Source organism: Rattus rattus, chromosome 6 (genome assembly GCF_011064425.1).
Source record: "Rattus rattus isolate New Zealand chromosome 6, Rrattus_CSIRO_v1, whole genome shotgun sequence".
NCBI lineage: Eukaryota > Metazoa > Chordata > Mammalia > Rodentia > Muridae > Rattus > Rattus rattus.
Window position 1 is genome coordinate 68,702,304 of NC_046159.1, and position 21,469 is coordinate 68,723,772.

The 21,469-nt window shown below is 40.1% G+C and overlaps 1 protein-coding gene across 3 annotated transcripts in view; it reads left to right on the forward strand.

Moving 5' to 3' along the window:
* Positions 1-21,469, forward strand: part of Ctnna2 (catenin alpha 2) — a 1,084,017-nt gene that overhangs the window by 325,023 nt on the left and 737,525 nt on the right. The gene's annotated exons all lie outside the window — the stretch shown is intronic.

The window sequence follows — 21,469 nt, forward strand, 5'->3', positions numbered from 1 at the left end:
CCCCGTAAGAAATAAGGCTAAGAGGATGGGTAGGAAGGGGGCCCAGGCAAGATCCCTGGACCTTGGGAGGGGCTGGCCTTCATCTTTAAGCAGCTAATCAAAAAGGAAGAACTTGGTCAGATCTGCTTTGAAAGAGCTCTGTGGCTTGGAGTGCAGGCTGAGTTTGAATAAGACAAAACAGTAGGACAGGAAGACCGATGGACATAAGAAATTATGTAGATCACAACTATACCAGGAATGCACACTGAAGGAACAGGTGACTCCAAACCCGAAGAGGAAACCGCCTTACCTTGGGGATAGTGCTTTTGCTTTCCCTATACAAACAGGAAGAAGTTCTAGATGATTAAGGAAAATAAACCTTTTTTCTTCTAATTATAGAATCCTGAAATTCTTTTGTGGGAAATTCAGTAATTCTCATGCTCTTACTTCCCCGTGCTAATTTGCTCTTATCATGGCTTTTAATTAATTTCATAGCCATCAATATTATCAAATGCCTAAGCATGTATGCAGAGATATGCTTTCCAAATTGATAAAGACAAATTCCACATCTGTGGTTTTCTAAATTAGGTCAGGCTGCTGCATGGTGTGCTCATTCAACTTACCTTTATGAGAAATTCTTTCCTTGTTTATTTGTGAGACGAAGCCTCACTATATATCTCCAGGTGGGATTCTTATTCCTTCGATTTCCTGTGTGCTAGTTATAGGTATGCACAACCACACTTAGCTCTTACATAACATAAAAAAAAAAAACAAAACAAAACAGAACAACATAAACAGTAGGAAAACCTAGTATGAATAACTTACTGCAGAATCCAGCAATCCCACCACTTGATTGCTTTCTCTCAGTGGAGTGTCTCTCAATTTACCTGCCCTCTCTTATTCACTACATCCTGTGTATTTAAGCATGCAGCAGTGTCCTAGCATTCTTTATCGTACACTGACATCTGGTGGCCAAACACTACAGTGAAACCCCGTATCCTTGTCAACAGAAAACAAGATTTAAGTAAATACTAGGGTCCAAATCCCAAGAATACAAGTATGTATGTTACTATCTCACTGTGGCCAGCCTTCAGAAAGTGTTTCTTCTCTTCAGAACATTGTTCTGTACATTACGATTATGCAGTATAAATAGCTAATATGTTTTTTTGTAGATGTCTAGAGCCATGAGATAGTGGCAAAGAAGGTGTAGACCGGGATAGCTCTGAATGGAGAGCCTCCTGGGAAGCATGAATGGAGTAGAGCATAAGTCCCTGTGTAACTATGGGACATATTCCACCAAGTTTCTCACACAGTCGTCTCTCCTGCCTTCTCTCCTCTACACCCACTCACCAGGTACAATCACCCACAATCCAAGACCTATGCTGTGGGATGCAGACCCAGATCTTTTTTTCCCTAAGGGTTTAGCAACTTTAGAGTACATTCTGACAGAAGGGTTTTGTTTGTTTCTTTGGTTTTTTTTGTTTGTTTTTGTTTTTTTAATGTGGAGGGGAGGGTAGGGGTAAACACATGTACACACTTGTGTGTGCATGCATGTTTGAGTGGGTGGTGTTGATTCATGCCTTGAGCATGTATATACATATATATGGAAATTAGTAAATGGCCTCCTGTGTTGATTGTCAGCAACCTTCTCATTTTTGTGTGGGACAAAGTTTCCTATTGGCCTGGAACTTTGCCCAATTGTCTGGGCTACCTGAGCCCTGAATTTTAATTTCTAATATTACCATGGAGTTACAGGAAGGTGTTTTCTTTTGTTACATGGATTCTAGCAATTCACATCCATATCCGCAGCCAACAATTATTTACTCCAAAGCCACTGATTATTTCTTCTCAACATTATTTTTTTCTGAGAATATATTCAATTGCAATTTAATTTTACCTTGGACACTTCAGTCTTGAACAGGGGAACTATGTGAATTACTGAAAAGTAGGTGAATGAAACTTGTAATAATATTTTATTACTATATAATAAATAATATAATATTTTAATATTTACCATTTAGATCCTTGTTTCCTTCTCATTTAGGATTTAAATCAAATTAATATACTTCTTGAGAAAAGTGTAAGAATCTATGTGTTCTATGTGTAATTAATTTTCTCTTGAGAAGATTGGCAGATTTCATTGTTTGCCTTAGTACACTTTTATTTAAAATAAGTAGTGCTAAGTGAAACCCCAAACACTAATGTAATTGATGAATATATTAAAGATTGTCCACATGGGACAAACAATATAAATTTGATTATCACTGATTTATTAGTTGTGCTTCGATTTTAGGAACCACATGAGAGCTCTTTCTGGTGAAGTGATTATGGAGAAGCACATGGCTTATTTAAATAGCCCAATAATTCCGACTTAGGGTTCTCATGTGATCAGTGCTAATCTCTTAAATTCTGTACTTACTTTTACTTATATGGTGTGTGTGCCTGCTTGTGTGTATGTGCATCATAAGCACACATGCTCACAGAGGCCAGACAAGCCACAAGAACCCAGAGGATGGGAATTACAGGCAGTTGTGGAGCACCCACTCTGAGTGCTAGTGCTCAAACTTGGGTCCCCTGGAACAGGAGCAGGTGCTCCCCAACACTGCTAAGCTATGATGAGCCTTCCAGGGACTAAACTATTTTTGTTAGTCCTCTGGGATGAGTATGCTATCCTAGTAATCAAATCTATTAAGTAGTTACTTATACTTTTTAAGATTTAATTTGGCTCAATGGCCCAGCACACATCCACATCCACATCCACAAACAACATACTACCATCCCTCTAGTCTCCAAAACTTATTAGATTTTTCTCAGTCAAACACATTTAGATGCTTCTTCTCATTTTTATAGTGATGACTTACGTAAACTTTAGTAATTCTTATCAAGTGTTTTCAGTTCTCCCAAATTTCTGATTCCTGAAATTTGTTTACTTTGTTTGTTTTTTGCTTTTTATTGTTCTTTAAACAGGGTTTCTCTGTGTAATAGCCCTGGATGTCCTGGAACTTGCATTGTAGACTAAGCTGGCCTTGAACTGGCAGAGATCTACCTGCCTCTGTCTCCCAAGTGCTGAGATTGAAAAGCATGCCCCACAATGCCTGGCTGCCCTAGGGGTGTGCGTGTGTGTGTGTGTGTGTGTGTGTGTGTGTGTGTGTGTGTGTGTGTGTGTATGTGTGTGTGTGTGTCTGAGTGTGTATGTGTATACACTTCCTGTGTGTGTGTGTGTGTGTGTGTGTGTGTGTGTGTCGGGGTTCACCCCTGGAACATACCTCTGCAATGTTGGCCACCATGGTTACTCTGGTCATACTAATAAGAGCTGGAGAGTGCAGTGTAAAAGAAGTCAAAATGGTGTTTTAGTCCTACTATGCATCTTTCTCTCCATGATCCTTGTTCTTCATCTACTATACAATTTCAGTAGTATGGTGAAAGGATGAAGCAGAGAGAAACCACTTCATAATAACTCTCTGACGATACCCCAAATAAGCATGATGTCATGTAAGTAAAATAAAATAGCTTTTGTACAAATGAAACTTCAGAGAGGGTCTTATCAGGACTGGAGAAGGCTCAGTCAGTAGAGTTCCTGCCTCTTGTTCATCAGGCTTAGTTCTCCATACAGCGTACAAATAACTTTGATGACTGACGCCTGTAATCCAGCCACTGAGAAATAAAGGCAGAAAGGTCAGGAGTCTGAGGCCTTCTTTCAAGGGAAATAAGCAGTTTAGGTCCAGCCTGGGATACATGGAGCCCTTTTCTTAAAAATATTAAAATAAAACCAATCCACAAAAGTCCCATTGCCAGTGCTGTGAGATATCTCCCCCATATCTGTCCTCAGAATGAGTTTCAGAGATGGTGCTTACTTTCCCACATAGAGAACTTTCCCTTGCTTAGTATATCATAAAAATAATTATTTGTGCCTCAGTTTTTAAAAATCAGCTTGAGATCACCCACAAATCTAATCATAATTAGTCAGATAATGAATGAAGACAACTATAGTGGTGGTTATTTGAAAGTTTTCTGTTCCTCTTTTTTTTTTTTTTTTTTTTTTTTTTTTTATTCCTCTGGGCATCTGCTTTGAAAGTTTTTAAACTGGACCTCGTCATGACACGGATAGCAATCATAGCAGATTGTGTCTTGAAGGAGGAATTGAGAGGAAGAGGGCAGAATAAACTTTAATCACAGTGGATCTTTGTGGGACACAGTTTAACAGTTTTCAAGGCATGGCGTGTGAATTTATAATCCCAGCACTCAAGAAGCTGAATTGGAAAGAACCATTAGCTTGAGACAAAGTCAGGCTACATAATAAAACCGTGCTAGGGGTGGTGCACACTTTCAGTCCCAGCCCTAAGAAGGCAGAAACAGGTGGATCCCTGTAAATTTGAGGCCAGTAGGATCTACAGAGCTAGAGGACAGCCAGGGTTACACAGAGAAACCCTGTCTTGAAAAACCCAAACCAAACCAACCAACCAAATAAATAAAATAAAATAAAATAAAATAAACACCACCACTAAATAAATAAATAAAGAAAGGATGAAAGAAAGAAAGAAAGAAAGAAAGAAAGAAAGGAAGGAAGGAAGGAAGGAAGGAAGGAAGGAAGGAAGAAAGAAAGGAAGGAAGAAATAATATAGAACCAGAATTTACTAAATTGTACCATTCATGTCCTTTGTGCTAACATTAATTTGGGGGTAGGGCACCAATAATTCATAAGGCAAAGGTCATATTTCTGTATCAAAATTAAAAGTCTAGAGCTTACATTTAATGGCTTAATTTAGTCTAAGAGATGTCCATACAGGGGAAGTGAGTTACATACTGATTCGCAGTTGTGGGCATGAACTACAATATGATTCTTAAGTTACTTCCCCGTGGTCAGAGAAGCCAACATAATGGGCAAAAAAGTGTAGAACCATCACTATTTGAAACCAGGAGCATGTTTGGCACTGTCAGGTGCCATGCTTGCTAACCACATCTCTGTGAAGATTTTCACACCAGGACATTTGAATGGGTGACACCAGCCTTGTCATTCGCATTTCTGCAGTATTATACTTCAGACAGCACTGAGACTGAGAAATATCACTGAGCATAAAGACATTTTCCAAAGATTGTTTTTTTTTAGCAAAGGTCATCGCAGTCTTGAGGAAAGGTGACATTTGTAGTGATCTGCAGGAGTGGAGACTCACTTTTATGAGGAAGGATAATGCCCTTGATCTGCCATCAGCACCTAGGGTGTGACAGCGTGCGACAGGTGGATGTCTGCTTCTATCACTTCTGATTCTCTTCTGAATACAGAGCAGAAGCCCTGTTGCAATCTCGACCAACAAAATAATCTGAAGGTGACACGGGGTAAAGGCTGGTCTTCATTATGTCATTGTATTATCTATGAGATGACCCTGCAGAGAGCAGATAGGGAAAACCATTTGTAATCAGAGTGCCAACCTGTGTATGTCTGTGTGTGTGTGTGTGTGTGTGTGTGTGTGTGTGTGTGTGTGTGTGTGTGTATAATGTATATATAGATAAACCAATGTATTTTATACTTTTTTCCACTGAGTTTTGTTTTCCTCTTATTATTATTTACACTTTTACTAGTAATCAGTTTTTCAAAACCTTTTGGTATAGAGTAGATCTATCTAAATCTGTTTATAGTCAAGACAATTACCACAGATAAGCTGACGGGCCAACTGGATGTAGATAAGACTTCTGGGAGACACCCCTTCCAAAGTGATTGTTCGTTGTGCCAGTTTGACAGTAAAAATTGATTAGCACGGTTAAGTTAAAAATCAGTATGAACACAGCTATCTACTGGAGTGCCTCTACCTGGAAGGTTTGTTCCCTTGAGAGATGTGTGTGTGTGTGTGTGTGTGTGTGTGTGTGTGTGTGTGTAAATCATTGGGTTCAATATGTGGTTTTTAATTGTTAAAACATTATACATCTTACAAAATAAAGTTTATTATACTTCAATTCCTAACATCGGTTTTTAAAGCACCTTGCTTGTCTGACAGCATCAGCCTGTACTGTGGTATGGCACCCCTAAAAAGAAGACTTATTTTCAAGATATGACTGACAAATCATGGTAGTGAGAATTCCATTACGGTCTTCTTGCTGGTCAGTTTTCACATGTGGCAAAGAAGAAACTAACATATACTTTACAAGGCTGACTGAGCTGTGTAATTGTCTTAGGATACCCTGTCAAGTGGCATCTTTTTCATCCTTCTATCCTCTTTCAACCTATTCTCTTATGCTGCCAGTAAAGGTCCTTCTTATGATCAGACACACTTGCTTCTACTGCTCTACTTTTCAAGATGGCTGACACTTTTGTATATCATCCCTACTGGCTGCCATAGGTTCGTTTGTCAGCCTGTTGAACAGAAGACACTGACTTTCCAGAGGCATCTGAATTGGAACCTCCCAAGTTCCCTTCTCACCTCTGCCTGGTGCTTGAGCCCCATCTTTCACTTATGATTTCATTTTCTCATAAGTGGCATGGGGCCTGTGTGGCTCCTAACCTTGTCATGGGAATTAATAATCTATAGCAATATTTGGTGATCTGACTGGCATAAAGACAACTATTTATATTCTGGCCATAGTACTTTTTTTTAAAAACGGATGCCAGGTTGGAGAGATGACTCAGTGGGCCCTTGCCATCAACTGTGAAGAATTGAATTTGAGCCCGGATTTACATGGAGAAAGGAAAGAAGTGAATTTTATAAACCATACTCTGATCTCCAAACACAATGCACTTGAAATTGCATGAAACTCTAGCTCTAGAGGATCTGACACACATCCAGAAATGCCCCTATAAACACATGCATATACATATAACTAAAAACTTGAATTAGCAACAGAGGAATATCGAATGGTCGAGATGCACCTAAAGAAATGTTCAACATCCGTCATCAGGGAAATGCAAATCAAAACAGCCCAGAGATTCTACCTCATACCAATCAAAATGGCTAAGATCAAAAACTTAGGTGACAGTGTATGCTGGCTAGGATGTGGAGAAAGAGGAACACTTCTCTATTGTTGGTGGGATTGCAAGCTGGTACAACCACTCTGGAAATCAGTCTGGACATAGAACTAACTGAAGACCCAACTATACCACTCCTGGGCATATATCCAAAAGATGCTCCAATGTATAACAAGAACTCATGCTCCACTATGTTCATAGCAGCCTTATTTATAATAGCCAGAAGCTGGAAAGAACCCAGATGCCCTTCTACAGAAGAATAGATACAGAAAATGTGATAATCTACACAATGGAATATTACTCAGCTATCAAAAACAATGACTTTATGAAATTCATAGGCAAATGGATGGAATCAGAAAATATCATCCTTTGTGAGGTAACCCAGTCACAAAAGAACACACATGGTACGTACTCACTTATCAGTGGATATTAGCCCAAAAGCTCCAATTGCCTGAGATACAATTCACAAACCACATGAAGCTCAAAAAGAAGGAAAACCAAAGGGGAAACAAAATACTAACTAGATGACATATGGAGACAAAGTATGGAGCAGAGACTTAAGAAAGGGCCATTGAGAGACTGTCTTCTCTGTGGATCAATCCCATATAGCCACCAAACTCAGACACTCTTGAGAATGCCAAGAAGTGCATACTGATAGGAACCTGATAGAGCTGTCTCCTGAGAGGCTTTGCCAGAACCTGACAAATTCAGAGGTGGAGGTTCGCAGCCACCCATTGGACTGAGCACAGAGTCCCCAATGAAGGAGTTAGAGAAAGGACTGAAGGAGCTGAAGGGGTTTGGAACTCCATAGGAAGAACAGCAATATCAACCAATCATACCCCCAGTGCTCTCAGGGACTAAACCACCAAAGAGTATACATGGAGTGGCCCATAGCTCCAGCTTCATATGCAGCAGAGGATGGCCTTGTCTGGTATCAGTGGGAGGAGAGGCTCTTGGTCCTGTGAATACTTAATGCCCCAGTGTAGAGGAATGTCAGGGTGGACTGACGGGAGGGAGTTGGTTGGTAGGTGGGGGAGCACCCTCATAAAAGCATGGGTATGGGATGGGATAGGGGTTTATGTTGGGGAAACTGGGGATTGCAAATGTAAATATAGATAATATCCAATAAAAGAAAAGAAAAATAAAAATGCTGTTTAGAGTAAAAAACAAACAAAAAACCGTAGAAATAAATCTTTAAATATATCTGTTCTGCATACTTTTATGAGACTAACTCTTGCATAGGAAATAGTTTTACCCCATTGGCTACTGTTTAAATTCTACATGAGGAACAAATTAAAATCAGCTTTTCTGTGAATGGACTAGCCGTGCAAGGATCCCTTGTATATGTCGTCTGGCCATATTTAATTATGTGTTGCACAACTTTGTAATAAGTTATAGCTTGGGAAGGCTAATTTTGTGAACAATTAGCTACTGCCAGGCTAGAGTAGAATACTCCAGACAGATCTATCTCATGACAGGACAAGTACTATTAGCTCAGAAACATTCAGGCCAATCCTGCTTAGCTATAATACAGGCCTTACATAGTCAGCACAAGCTGAGTGAGCGTCGGAGGTGTGACAGAAGAGGGTGGAAGAGTAATGGGGTTGGACAGAGAACGTAGGAACTTTTGGTGCCACCAAAATGACAAGAGGGATATAGAGGGGAGAGGAAGCAGTTCGACTGACATGCTACCGTGTGCTAGACACAGAGGTGAGTCACATTGCTCAGTCCTACAATCTAGTGAGTTCCTATATTTTTAGACAGTGCAGTTCTCAAAAATACTAAGTCTTTTGCCTTCCAATCAGCTCTTGAACCAAGACTTTTCCAAAAAAACAGTTTTCAGGAATAGCAAAAGAAGGGGAGCAAGAGAACCCTGAGGATTTGTGTATTTAAATCTATAGTCTTTGAAAGGCAGCCCATTTGCATGCTACAATGTATCTTAAGGCAGCTACTTTGACTTCTGTTGCCTCATTCTGCCTGGCACATAATAGACTCTCAATAAACATCAAAGGAACAAGGAATGAGTGAATAAGTGACAGTCTCTCCTGGAACCAGATGAGGCAAGATCAGTCAGCCCTGTGAATGAGGAGGTTTCCTTACTGTAGGGAACCTCACATTCAGAGAATAAAAAGTAATTGATGGGATAAAGATGTTGGTAAGAATAAAAAAATGAGTTATGTATGTTTGATGTTGTTAGGTAAATCAATGTACCCTTTCCCCTGGATTTTGGAGAACATCAAGGTTACAGATCATCTGCCCTAGCTTGTACTTGTGTGTGCTTCCTTCTCAGAACACTGGCCACCTAGATATCTCTTTCCTTAAGTCACTTCATGCCCTGAGGCCCACCCTCCTTGACTTTCTTTCCTTTCCTTCCTTCCTTCCTTCCTTCCTTCCTTCCTTCCTTCCTTCCTCCCTTCCTTTCATTTTTTTTTACAGTATTTTTTATTGGACGTTTTATTTATTTACATTTCAAATGTTATCCCTTTACCTGGTTTCCCCTCCAAAAATCTCTTATCCCATCCCTCCTCCCTGCTTCTATAAGGGTGCTTTCCACCCACTCCCAGCTCGCTGCCCTAACATTCCCCTACACTGGGGCATCGAGGCTTCACAGTACCAAGGGCCTCCCTTCCCATTGATGCCAGGCAAGTCCTTCTCTGCTACATATGCAGCTGGAGCCATAGGTCCCTCTTTAGTTGGTGGTTTTGTCCCTAGGAGCTCTGGGGAATCTGGATCATTGATACTATTGTTCTTCCTATGCTGTTGCAAACCCTTTTAGCTCTTTTAATCCTTGTGCTAATTCCTGCATTGGAGTCCCCTTGTTCAGTGCAGTGGTGGTTAGCTGCAAGCATCTGCATCTGTATTGGTCAGGCTCTGGCAGTGCTTCTCTGGAGACAGCTATATCATGCTCCTGTCAGCAAGCACTTCTTAGCATCTGCAATAATGTCTGGGTTTGGTGGCTGCATATGGGATTGATTCCTAGGTGGGGCAGTCTTGGGATAGCCTTTCCTTCAGTCTCTACTCCATTCCTTTCCCCTGTATTTCCTTTAGACAGGAGCAATTCTGGGTTGAAATTTTGGAGGTTGGCGTGTGGCCCCATCTCTCAACTGGATATGTTCTCTCCAGGTTCTCTCTCCCCTTTGTTGAGTATTTCAGCGAATGTCATCCTTGTTGGATTCTTGGAGCCTCTTGCTCTTGCTGTCCTGGCATCTGCGACTTTCTAGTGGCTGGGGAAACAATTCCTCATCCCCCATTGCTACACTGCTACACATCTCTATTCAATTTCCTGACCCCCTGTACATCTCCCTGGTCTCCTCCCATACCTTATCCTGCCCTCCTTTCCCCTCCCACTTCTCTCTTTCTCTCAAGTCCCTCTCACCTTCTACCTCCTATGTTTATTTTGTTCCCTCTTTGATTTTCATAAACATTCCTCTTTTCTTTGTTTCATTTGAACATAGGTTTCTCTGGAATTTTGTTCTTCATGTGACTCTCACCAATGTGATTCTTTTGATTGTTTTTGTAGTTCCAGTCTCTTTTCTGAAGTTGAGATATGTACTCAACTCTATTTGCCAAGTCGTAATTTGCATGGCTCTAAGTTCTCTTAACTATACTGATGTCTTTATTGGGTCCAATATAGCTTTTCTTCATACCACTCTCTCTCCCCCCTGCCTCTCTCTCTCTCTCTCTCTCTCTCTCTCTCTCTCTCTCTCTCCCTCTCTCTCACACACACACACACACACACACACGGAGAAGACAGGGAGAGGGAGGGAGGGAGAGTGAAAATATCAAACTACCTTTGGGAACGTACCAAGTTCATCTACAAAGCTGAGTCTTACCAGCTTTCTTCTCTATTCAGTTTTATCTGTGTACCCAATCCTTCACTCAGTCCCCCTTCACTGGCTTCCCTGCCCTTGACCCCAGCCACCCTCTCTCCTCTGAAGGTGACCCTGTTGGCAAGATAAACTTTCAAACGAATACTATGAGATCTTCTTCATGGCATCAAATCATGTCAGTAATTGTGTACATCCCCCCTCCTGTCCCTAGTTCTGCACCTGTGCTGTTTTCTTCCATAAGTATCATTTATCATCCTTCAGATGTATGATCAATTTTAAATTCTCTTGTTTCCCCTCCTGCTCTTTGCCCAGTCAGTGCTCTCTCTTTTATCACTAAGCTCAGTCTTTACAGACTTACTTTGTTTATTTATATTTTCCTTTGATCCATTTTGGACAATTCCTGAGAAAACAAGTTAAGGGAGGGTACTTGTTTAATGTTTCAAAATCTGACACTTGTGGTGGAAAGGCAGACACAAAGTGCACACAGGGATAAGTGTTGAAGGTGCGCTTCAAAGGCCTGGCAGACGCCACCTTGCAGAGTCTTCTAGTTTGTTGAAATTTATAATTCACCAATGGGTTAAACCGTACATTGCCCCAGAGCCCTCTGTGTCCTTTCTGGAAATACCATCTTAAATATACCCAGAGATATGCCTTCCTAATTTCTTAGACATCCATTGATGTAATTAACAGTCAACACTTACTATCTTCCTTCCTAATTCTTCTGATTGCTCCAACCACTATTTCTCCATTTTAACACAATTCTATGTGCAGAGTTGAATCAAATGTATTTCAAGTTTGTGCCATCGAGCAGCCACTGAGACTCATCCATCCTTTCATTTGCACTATCATCCTATACAGAAAGTGTCTGATGATAGATATTTAAATGCATCTGTTAACCTATTAATTTTAATGACTACTCAGGTTATGCATATTAATTTCCCACATGTTATACTGTTGCTTTACAAACTCCTTCACAGCATTCACCTTTGTGAACATTTGTATGATTCGTATGTATTCAATTAGCATACATTACCATTTTGCACAGCTTTCCCCTTTGTGATATGAGTTTCTCCAATGTATCACAAAGAGGTGATATAATTTAAGTATTGTGAACAGAATTGCATCAAAATCAGAAGTTCAAAAGTAAATGTGGCATTCTTATTAATCAAAAGAGTATTTCTAAGCCATGTAATATTTCTTGATAAGTAATTAAAACATCGCATGCTATCACTAAGAAATAAAAACTCTTTCCCATCTTAAATTGTCTGCTTATAAAACAGACAAAAAAAGATAGATGAGTTTATGCTCAAGGTGTATGTGTTTCCCCTGTGGCTAGTGAACTAATTTTTCTTTCATATTTGTAGACGATTGATACAATTATTCTCTCATCAGACATGAAATTTGAGTGCATAACCAGTTTGTGGAAATCACCTCATAATTTATTAGGTTGATAACAGCAATTAAGTCACAATTGCTTCTGAGAAATACAAATTGACTTCCTTTCTAAGTGGATAATTTAAGATTCTGAATCACAGATGGGGAGTGTAATGGATTTCTGGGATAAGAAATTTGGTTTTACAAGTATTATACTTATATTTTCCAACTATTGATAATCCAGTAATGAATGATCCAGCTGATGAACTACAGTGCAGCATTTCTTCATTTCCCCTCTTACAGTTTATCATCTAATTGCTTATGGATGTGATGAAGGAGAGGATTTTAGAGGGAAATAAATCAGCCTTCCTATGGATTTTCCACCTGCTGGAAATTATAAAAATTCTTGAGGCCAGGGTTGCTGCTCGATTGGTAGAGTGCTTGCCTATCATGAAGGGAGCCTTGGATTCCATCCCAGCACAGAATAAGAATGGCATGGTGGTACTTAACTATATTCCTAGCACTAGGATACAGAAGCTAGAAAATTAGAAGTACAAAGTCATTTTAAGCTACATGATGAGCTTGAGACTAGCATGAGATTATTAAAACAATGTTTTAAAATTCATTCTTCGCTTGAAGACCATATAAAAACAGATAGCAGGACCTGCCAGGCCATCACTGACTGACGCTAATCAGCCCATACCTTCAGGAAAGATTTCTAGAATTTGAGAAACTTCATAACATTTTCTTCCTGTGGCATTGCTACTATGCTGACACCTGACTGTTCACACAGAGCCCTCTCTGCTCATGTGCACACCCTGCCTAACGCCTATGGGTTTCGTTTACAATGCATGGAATTTTAAAGTAGTTCCTTTCCTACATGAGTCAGGATCAAACATTATGAAAATTTCAAGTTATCTGTCTTCCCAGATAAACCACGATCAAAGACTTCATAGTGGAAGTTTATCAACAACGGTTGCTGACTTACTCAGGTAGACGCGTCTCTCACTTTGAGCAGAAATGGCATCTGTCACCATGATGAGCCACTTCTCATTTACTATAAATCTGAAGGTCATTGAGCCACAGTGGACACTGGAGCAAACTGAAGTGCACAGGTCTAACTGACCATCTGCACATTTGTCTGTATGTATTGTGTTCACTTTTAAAGCCCAATCAATTAATAGCATAAAGTCATAAGTGTTGCTTATGTGGTCATATCTCAGCAAGCTGTAGAACTGCAGAAGATACTAAAGTAAAAGGAAAACATCCTATTTGGTGGTGTTTCTTACAGGGATCCCCCCAGCCTCCTTCACACACACACACACACACACACACACACACACACACACACACACACACACACACACGCACGCACACACACACGCACACACACACACACACACACACACACCATATATACAAAAAACAACAGCAACAATAATAAAAAAAAATCATATAAACAATAGCCAGCTGAGTAGTAGGGATATGAATTTACAAGTATTTCAACAAGCAGAGCTCAGGAAGAAAGTCTTCTATACAATAGAGTAGAAGGTGGTTTTCTCTGAGTAAGATCACTATGAGCTTTAGAGGAGCACCAGGAAGGAAGAGATTAAACCATTCATAGGATAGAATTAATAGCACAGCAACACATGAAGGATACTGGATATAACAATGTAGCAAGGACAATTAGCAAGAGTCAAAGTGTCACAGGTACAGATCCTAGAGATGAGCTTGTAGAGACAGAGACTAATCTTGCTAAGCATCCTGAAGGCAACATGAAGTGAGTTGGACTGTGATACTATTTCTTTCAGCTATTCTTGCTGAGTGATTCTAATTCTGAGTTCTGGGTGGAAAACACAGCCCATTATTTCTTCTTTGATGAATTTTGCCATTGCTCAAAAAATAGAATGTTGTAAATATAAAGTTGTAGAACTACTGAGTAATATCCTAACTTATATATGCACTTCCTGGTTGGAGATGATAAACACTTATAGGATGTTAGGGAGCTATTGATGTTGGAGTGGGAATGTTGGCAAACTACTTGCCTTGTAGGCATGAGTATAGGGGTTAAGATGGCCAGAACCTCCTGAAAATGATAAATTCTAGGTGGATTCAGTGGCCTGCTGGTACAGAACCCTAGCAGGTTGGCTACTTCAATGTCAACTTGACACAATCTGGAGTCACTTGAGAGAATGGCACCTTGAGAAAATGCCTGTATATGATCAGACTGCACACAAAGGTGCAGAGCGCTTTCTGAATTATTGACAGGCAAAAACCCAGAGAGCCCAACCCATTGTGGTTTGTTCCACTGATGGGCTAGCGATCCTAGGTTCTATAAGAAAACAGATCAAGGAAGCCATTAGAACAAACCAGTAAGCATCACTCCTCCATTGCTTCTACATCAGCTTTGGCCTCCAAGTTCCTGCCCTGCTTCAGTTCTTGTCCTAACTTCTTCCAGTGGTCGACAGTGATGTGGAAACATAAACCAAATAAATTCTTCCTCCCTACTTTCCTTTTGGTCAAGGTGTTTCATCAAAACAATAGAAACTCTAAGACATTTAGTGAAATAGATAAGGCATGGGTCTGATTGAAGGGCCCTACTTCAGGGTATAAAGTATGAGGATATCAGCCTTGGGCTTCTACAAACACACACACACACACACACACACACACACACACACACACACACACATCACAGGCACACAAACACACTCACAGCACACAGGCACACATGCATGGATACACAGTGTGCTCACATATATGTAAAACCTGCACATATAGAGATAAATGAACAGATTTTAAGAATGGCATGGTAGAAAAAAGAGCTGAACAATTAAGGAGGCTGATTTGGACTCTTAATGATGAAGTTAATGTTATAATATAGGATGATCCTGGGACTCAAAGCATGAGAAGCAAGTTATTTGATCTTTAATATTTATTGTTCACTCTGCATCTTGTATTCCCGTAATCTCTTTAGGTGCATTTAATTTTCTTGAGAGCTCAGGAGTACAGATATGACTAATAACCTTCTTTTCCCCTGAGGTGACCAAAGTGCTCAGTAGTTAAACCACTTGCTTAACTAGGAGGAGTTATTACCAGAGTCCTGGCCCCCCTGCACAGCTGTAATGGAATCCTCTAGACTGGGTAACTTTTAATTAGCAGATTGTTTCTTCTCAGAGTTTTAATAGCTATGACATTTAAGATGAGATGCTGGTATGTGTCCTCATCTGGTGAGAGCTGTCCTCTGCCTACAAGAGGCACACTCCATTACTACATGCTATGGAGAGGGGAACATTCCATTTCTCTGCAGCGGTAGGTGGGAAGGGAAAGCAACACAATGCGTATGAAATGTCTGTTATAAAGATTATCACGTGTGAGGGGCCCAGATGCCCTAATTACTGTTTAAATGAGCTGTTTTTAAATTATCATATTTAGAGACATCGGAGGTTTAAAACAAACATTGTTAGAGCACAGCACAGCCAACTTTTGCATATGAAACTGTTTATTCTAGCCCCAGATTACACTGATGTCTGTCTTTAAACAAGAAAGACCTGAGATGAGGAACCTTGTTTGGTTTGTACCATGTAGCTTTCTGGAAGCCATCTGTGCTGTCTGAGCACTGCTTGCCTACTCTTTTGGCTTCTTGCTCTTCCTGCTTCTACATCAAGTACTTGGTGCTGCTCATATACTACTAAGTGGAGATGTCCTCATTTCCTCATTTCTCATGAGCAGGCCAGGGCAATGAAGTAATATTATAGTATCTTGTTCCCTTTTACAACAATTAGGGGCTTGAATATCACTGGAAAGAGAAGGGCAAGGAAGCTCTTCTATATGCTGCTGTGGAGGTGATGGTAGGTTACCCCTCACATAATAACCTGTAGCAGATGTAAGTGGCAGTAAGTCTCAAAAGTGTCAGAGCTGGACATAGCATTTTGTGTCTCTCACAAGTAGGCAATGACTAAAGTGTTGGAGTAGCAAGCTCCCTGAGCTCTGAGAAAACTACAAGAATAAAGAACAAAACCTTGAGATCTGTCTGCATATAAGAATGGGTGGGAGAAGGAATGGGGAAGAATGGCTGGACCCCTCATCTTCTATCCCCCCATGGATCTTATAATGCACTGTGAATTTCACCTTAGGAACCAGGTAGTAAATTGTGCTAAGAACACAAAGACCAGGGTTTGAAACCAGTAGGAAAATTGTCCAATGGTGTGGAGAATTGAAGAAGTCAAGTAATCATTTTCTTAACAAAAGAGCATAGCATTTCCTCTTTGTTAAGCTTGCATGGCTTGGTTTGATCATGTTCATTTGAACACTGGCTGTTCAGCCCACAATGTGAGGCTCAGGATTTTTTCTGTTGTTTTTCACTGTGTTTTCAGATTTTTTTTGCAATGTCTTTTGATCATATTCTTCCATTTCTCCCACCACTCTCAGACCCAAGACCCATTCCCTACAGACCTAACTTGCCTCCTCCTTTTTCTTCTTTCTCTCCCCACTTCTACATCAAGTATACTTGGTGTTACGCATATACTGCTAAGTGTGGGGGCATCCACTGGAGCGTTGCCACACCACCAGTGGCCACACCCTTGAAGAAAACCTTCTCTCCCTCTCTAGACAGTTTTCTCTTGCCAGCTTCTCAGATAGAGGGGGCCTTCCTGCTCATCATTATCTCCATGTTGTGGTTTTGTCTGGCTTGAGCTAGCATAGTTCTTGTTCATGGAATCTCAGGATTCTGAATGCTACCTTGCTCTGCTAGGATTAGTTGTAAAACTATCCTTTCCCAGGTGTCTAGAATGTGCTCAAGACACTGTGGTAACCCAGTGCATGCCCATGCTCACTTATAGAAAGTTCAACTGGCTTCCATCACATTTCATAATCCAATTAGTGTGGTCATCCAGTTTATTCTAACCTTTGACGAGCAACTTCTCTCTGCAGTCTCCTTTCCTCTCCTAGAGTGAAATTAATATGGGCTTGCGTAGATACCACTTTTTACAAGAATTAAACATGGATAAAAATACTCTTTAATTACCAAGCCATTATCTTTGTCATTTAATTCCAATTAAAATACTGAACTGTGTAATTACAAATAATATCTTAAGTAGGTAAGTGGCATAATTAGTTTGTTTTTAAGTACATGGCTCAGAAGAAAGAGTATGTTATCAATATGGCAATTTGCAATTTTATAAAATTACGGCAAATTTAAAATGATGTTTTGAGATTTTTTTGTTGGAGCTTCATAAAATAGATGATTTCAACTCATTATTTTTCATTCCAAATGCTACTCCAATTAGGTCAAGAGAAAGTTTGCATGTAAAGATAGAGATGCTTGCTGAGGGAACTTGGCACAGAATAACAAAAGATAGAGAGATATCTTCGCTGATTATTAGATACCACAGGGAGAATGTTTAAAATCGAGCAAATAGCATGCTTTTGATTTAGACACCTTAGTTAATTTATTATATCAAACTTGATTTATACTTTTATATCAGACTTCAGTCTTTCAAAGAACTATTTAAAGCCTGGATTAGGATCGACCCTCATTGTCAGCAGGGGACTTTCATTTTCAATTTTCAATGCCATAAAGCTTCTCTTTTAGAATTATTTTAGTCTTCCTATAGCCATAGTAATACAACAGGGAGAGGATGCCCGACGGTTATTAGTCGTGTACTTCAAAGGGGGATGACAGACTTTAGATGATGTTAATTTTGCTATGGCTTATATTGGTGTCAAGAAATAACTCAGCATACAGTCAAATACCTTCCCAGACCTTGATCGCACTGGAGTCTCCATGACTGCCATGACCCAGGCAATTTTTGAAAGGCCAGAGCAGCAGGGAGCCTGATTCTAATATCTATACCTTGGCTTAGATCTCTGTTTCCATGCTCAAATAGTCAGATTTTGCAGAAGCAAAGGCACCACCCAACTCTGAAGTACCTTCTTCAAATACCAAAGAACAGAAGGCCTTGGATTGTTTTCTAGGGAGAAAGGAGAAGGAGAGTCCTGAATTTTCAAAGCCTGACCAGTTCCACACACCCAAAACATGTCAAGCTGGAATATTTCGATATTCAAAAGTAAACAGGGTTGGAACATGCTGATAAAGAAACAAAAAACATGCCCACATTGTCTCTTATCCCCACGGAAACCTTGGGAAAATATCTCCTAACTCGAATGTACATTGTTAGATAGGGTTGCAGGGCTTCTTTGTTTCAGTGACTGTGTCAAAGGACATATTCCTTTAGAAGAGTGTGCTTGAGTGATGTGAAGTTCTATGAGGTATTTTTGGTTTTGGATTTTTAAAATATCGGCAAGTGAATGCCTGTGAGGGCGTGTTGACATTTATTCTTTTCTTCTGCTTGTTCCACTTGGAATAGCTATGCTGGACAGCAGGTGGTGAAGGTCTGCTCCGTATAAGAGAACAACATTAGTCCTTCCTTGCTACTTGAACTATGAAAGTAATGCATATTCCATATGAAAATTTCAGCACGCCTTTATTTTGCAGGGTTATCATGAACAAGAAAAGAATCCACAGGGCTGTCTGACCACTCCCTTTTACTTCTTTCCACACCTATAAAATTTTATGTGGATCTGTCACTTATCAAATTGATCTATTCTTCAAATCTGCAAAATGTTATTCTGTTGTCTTTGTTGACATTTTGTAAATTCTATATATCCAGTGTGACTCAGCCACTCTGCATGGCTCATGTCGGAGAGCATAAACACGAAGCTTAGATTTTTCTTCCTACTCATTTTGTATAAGTATGTATTGACTCATTGCCATCCTCGGGTATGAAGAAAGGGTTGTTTAAATTTTTAAAAATCTCCATTTAGTGCTGACCATATGCATGAGTGTGGGGCCATCGACTGGACCATGGACAACTTACCAGTGCCCATGTCTGACCAAAAGAATGATTCTCCTTTCTCTAACACTTATTGGTTTCCAACTGCTCCTTAGTAAACTCAAAGAATTCCAATCAATATCAGAGAAGAAGTCAGGGGTATCCACGTTTTCTACTTCTGTTTAGAGCGGTACATGAAGTCTTCGCCTAGGAGAGTAAGACAAGAGAAGGTGAAGGGGCAGCTTCACTTAACTTTCAAATATATGTGCTACCACGCTGTTGAGCACATTAATTTTTAAATGAAAGATGTTAATAAACACTTGTATACCAGTCAAATAATGAGAATGAAAATAAGCAATATAGAAGTCATTTATTAAACTAAGTTTAAGGATTTAAAAAGATAAAACAAGAGGTCCGACCCACAACTGTTTCATATGAGTCAGCCTGAAAATACTAGAAAGAGCAAGAACATGAGCCATATAAAGGGATGAAATGGCTTCAAAGAATACAGACAACATTGTCACAGTGCAGTCAGGGTGAACCAACGTCAGGGAAATTAGAAAGAGAGAAAATCCTCTCAATGAAGCAGATCTTTGCTTTAAACCAGTGGTTCTCAATCAACCTTCCCAATACAATTCTTCACGTTGTGGTGACCCCCCAAAATAAAATTATTTTATTACTATTTCATAACTGTAATTTTGCTACTTGATGACTTGCAGTGTAAATATCTGATGTGCATTTTATCTGATTTGTACCCCCCCAAAGGTGTTGAGTCCCACAGGTTGAGAAACACTGCTTGAAATGGCCTTGGATGGGCCCTATGGCTTGGTGGTTTTATTTTGCTGATTCGTAGTTAGATGAAGGCCAAGGTCCTGAAGAGGGATGGGGAGAGCAGGGAGGATGGTGAAGGAAATGTTCTTCCAAATAGATAGAGGGCAGCTTCATAGAAGAGTGGGAGTGTCTGAGCAGTAGAGAAGGGAGTTTACAGGGTTGCCAGTTTGGGTGATGTTTTTACTGATCAGAGAGAATGGATGAAGAACTTAGGTCCTTCCCCCCTTTCTCCTACACTCCTTTCCTTTCTTCTGTCTATCTGTCCTCCCTCTCTCCTTCTCTCCCTCTTTGCCTGTCTCTCTCCTTCCTTTCTTCCTCCCTCTTTTGTTCCCTCCATCCTCTCCTCCCTTCCTCTTAGTTCATTTTCCTCCTGTTCTCCTTTCCTACCTCCTCTCCTCTCCTCCCTCCCTCCCTTTCTCCTTCACTTCCAATAGTGCTGTGCTTTCTTTGGGACTTTCTTACTTTTTTAATTCTTTTTTAGGAGCTGTAAACAGATTTGTTTGTTTGTTTGATTTTTGTACTCCAGATTTTATTCCCTTCCCCGTTCACCCTCCAAATGTTCCACATCCCATACCTCTTCTCAGCCTCTCCCTTGTCTTCACAAGTTGTCTGAACATAGACACATACATGCTTATTTCTGCTAGTGTATATAACCTCTACCTACCCAGGTACTCAACAAAAAAGATATATGCATGCATATATAGAAAAATATGGGGAAGGGGGAAGGAAAGAGGGAGAGAGGGAAAGAGAGAGAGAGAGAGAGAGAGAGAGAGAGAGAGAGAGAGAGAGGATGCATTTGGTATCCTATATATACATCTGAATACATTCTCCTAAGGATAGAGTCTTATACATACATACATATGTGTGTTTATGTAAAATGTATGTATATATGTGTGTGTGTATAGAATGTAGAATGGATATATTGTTTATATATATGCACATATATACGCAATGTAAACATATATACATACTCGTAATTCAAAGTTATCAAAGTCTCTCTATTCTCTCTTCCTCAAACACCACACACACACACACACACACACACACACACACACACACACACACACTACTTTATCCTTTCTGCCCTGAGTGGCTTCTCCCCTCAGCCATTCTCCATTCTCATCCATCACTTCAGTGATTTTATCCACACTCCTGTGTTGATTAGACGGTTGCAAATTTATTGTTCCTTTCTACAGAGGTTTTTTTTTTTCAGAACTTTCCCCCTGTGATCTATAAATAATGAATAATTCCATTAGTAAAGTAACTTTTATGCAGAATTTGTCAGGCTGTGTTTTTTGCATTACTCTCATGACAGCCATGAGCTGAGACAGGTAGGGCGCACAACGGCTGACACTGCAAAGCATCTCTTCCTATGTTCCCCAGTTGTTTCCCTTAGAGTCTCAGACATTAAGTGTGTGGCTATTTTAAACAGATTTGTTTTATTGGGGTTATACGTCTGTGTGTGGTGAATGCAGATGTCCACTGAGGCCAGAGGAGTCAGACCCCAACTCAAGTCAGACCCCTTAAGTTTGGAGGCAGAGGTGGCCTTCAGTGTTCTTAACATGGAAGTGGGGAACCAAACTGATCTGTAAGAGCAGTATGCGCTTTTAATTTGTCAGATGCCTTTTGCCTACGCATCTAAGGACATCTGTCCCGAGACTCTGCTG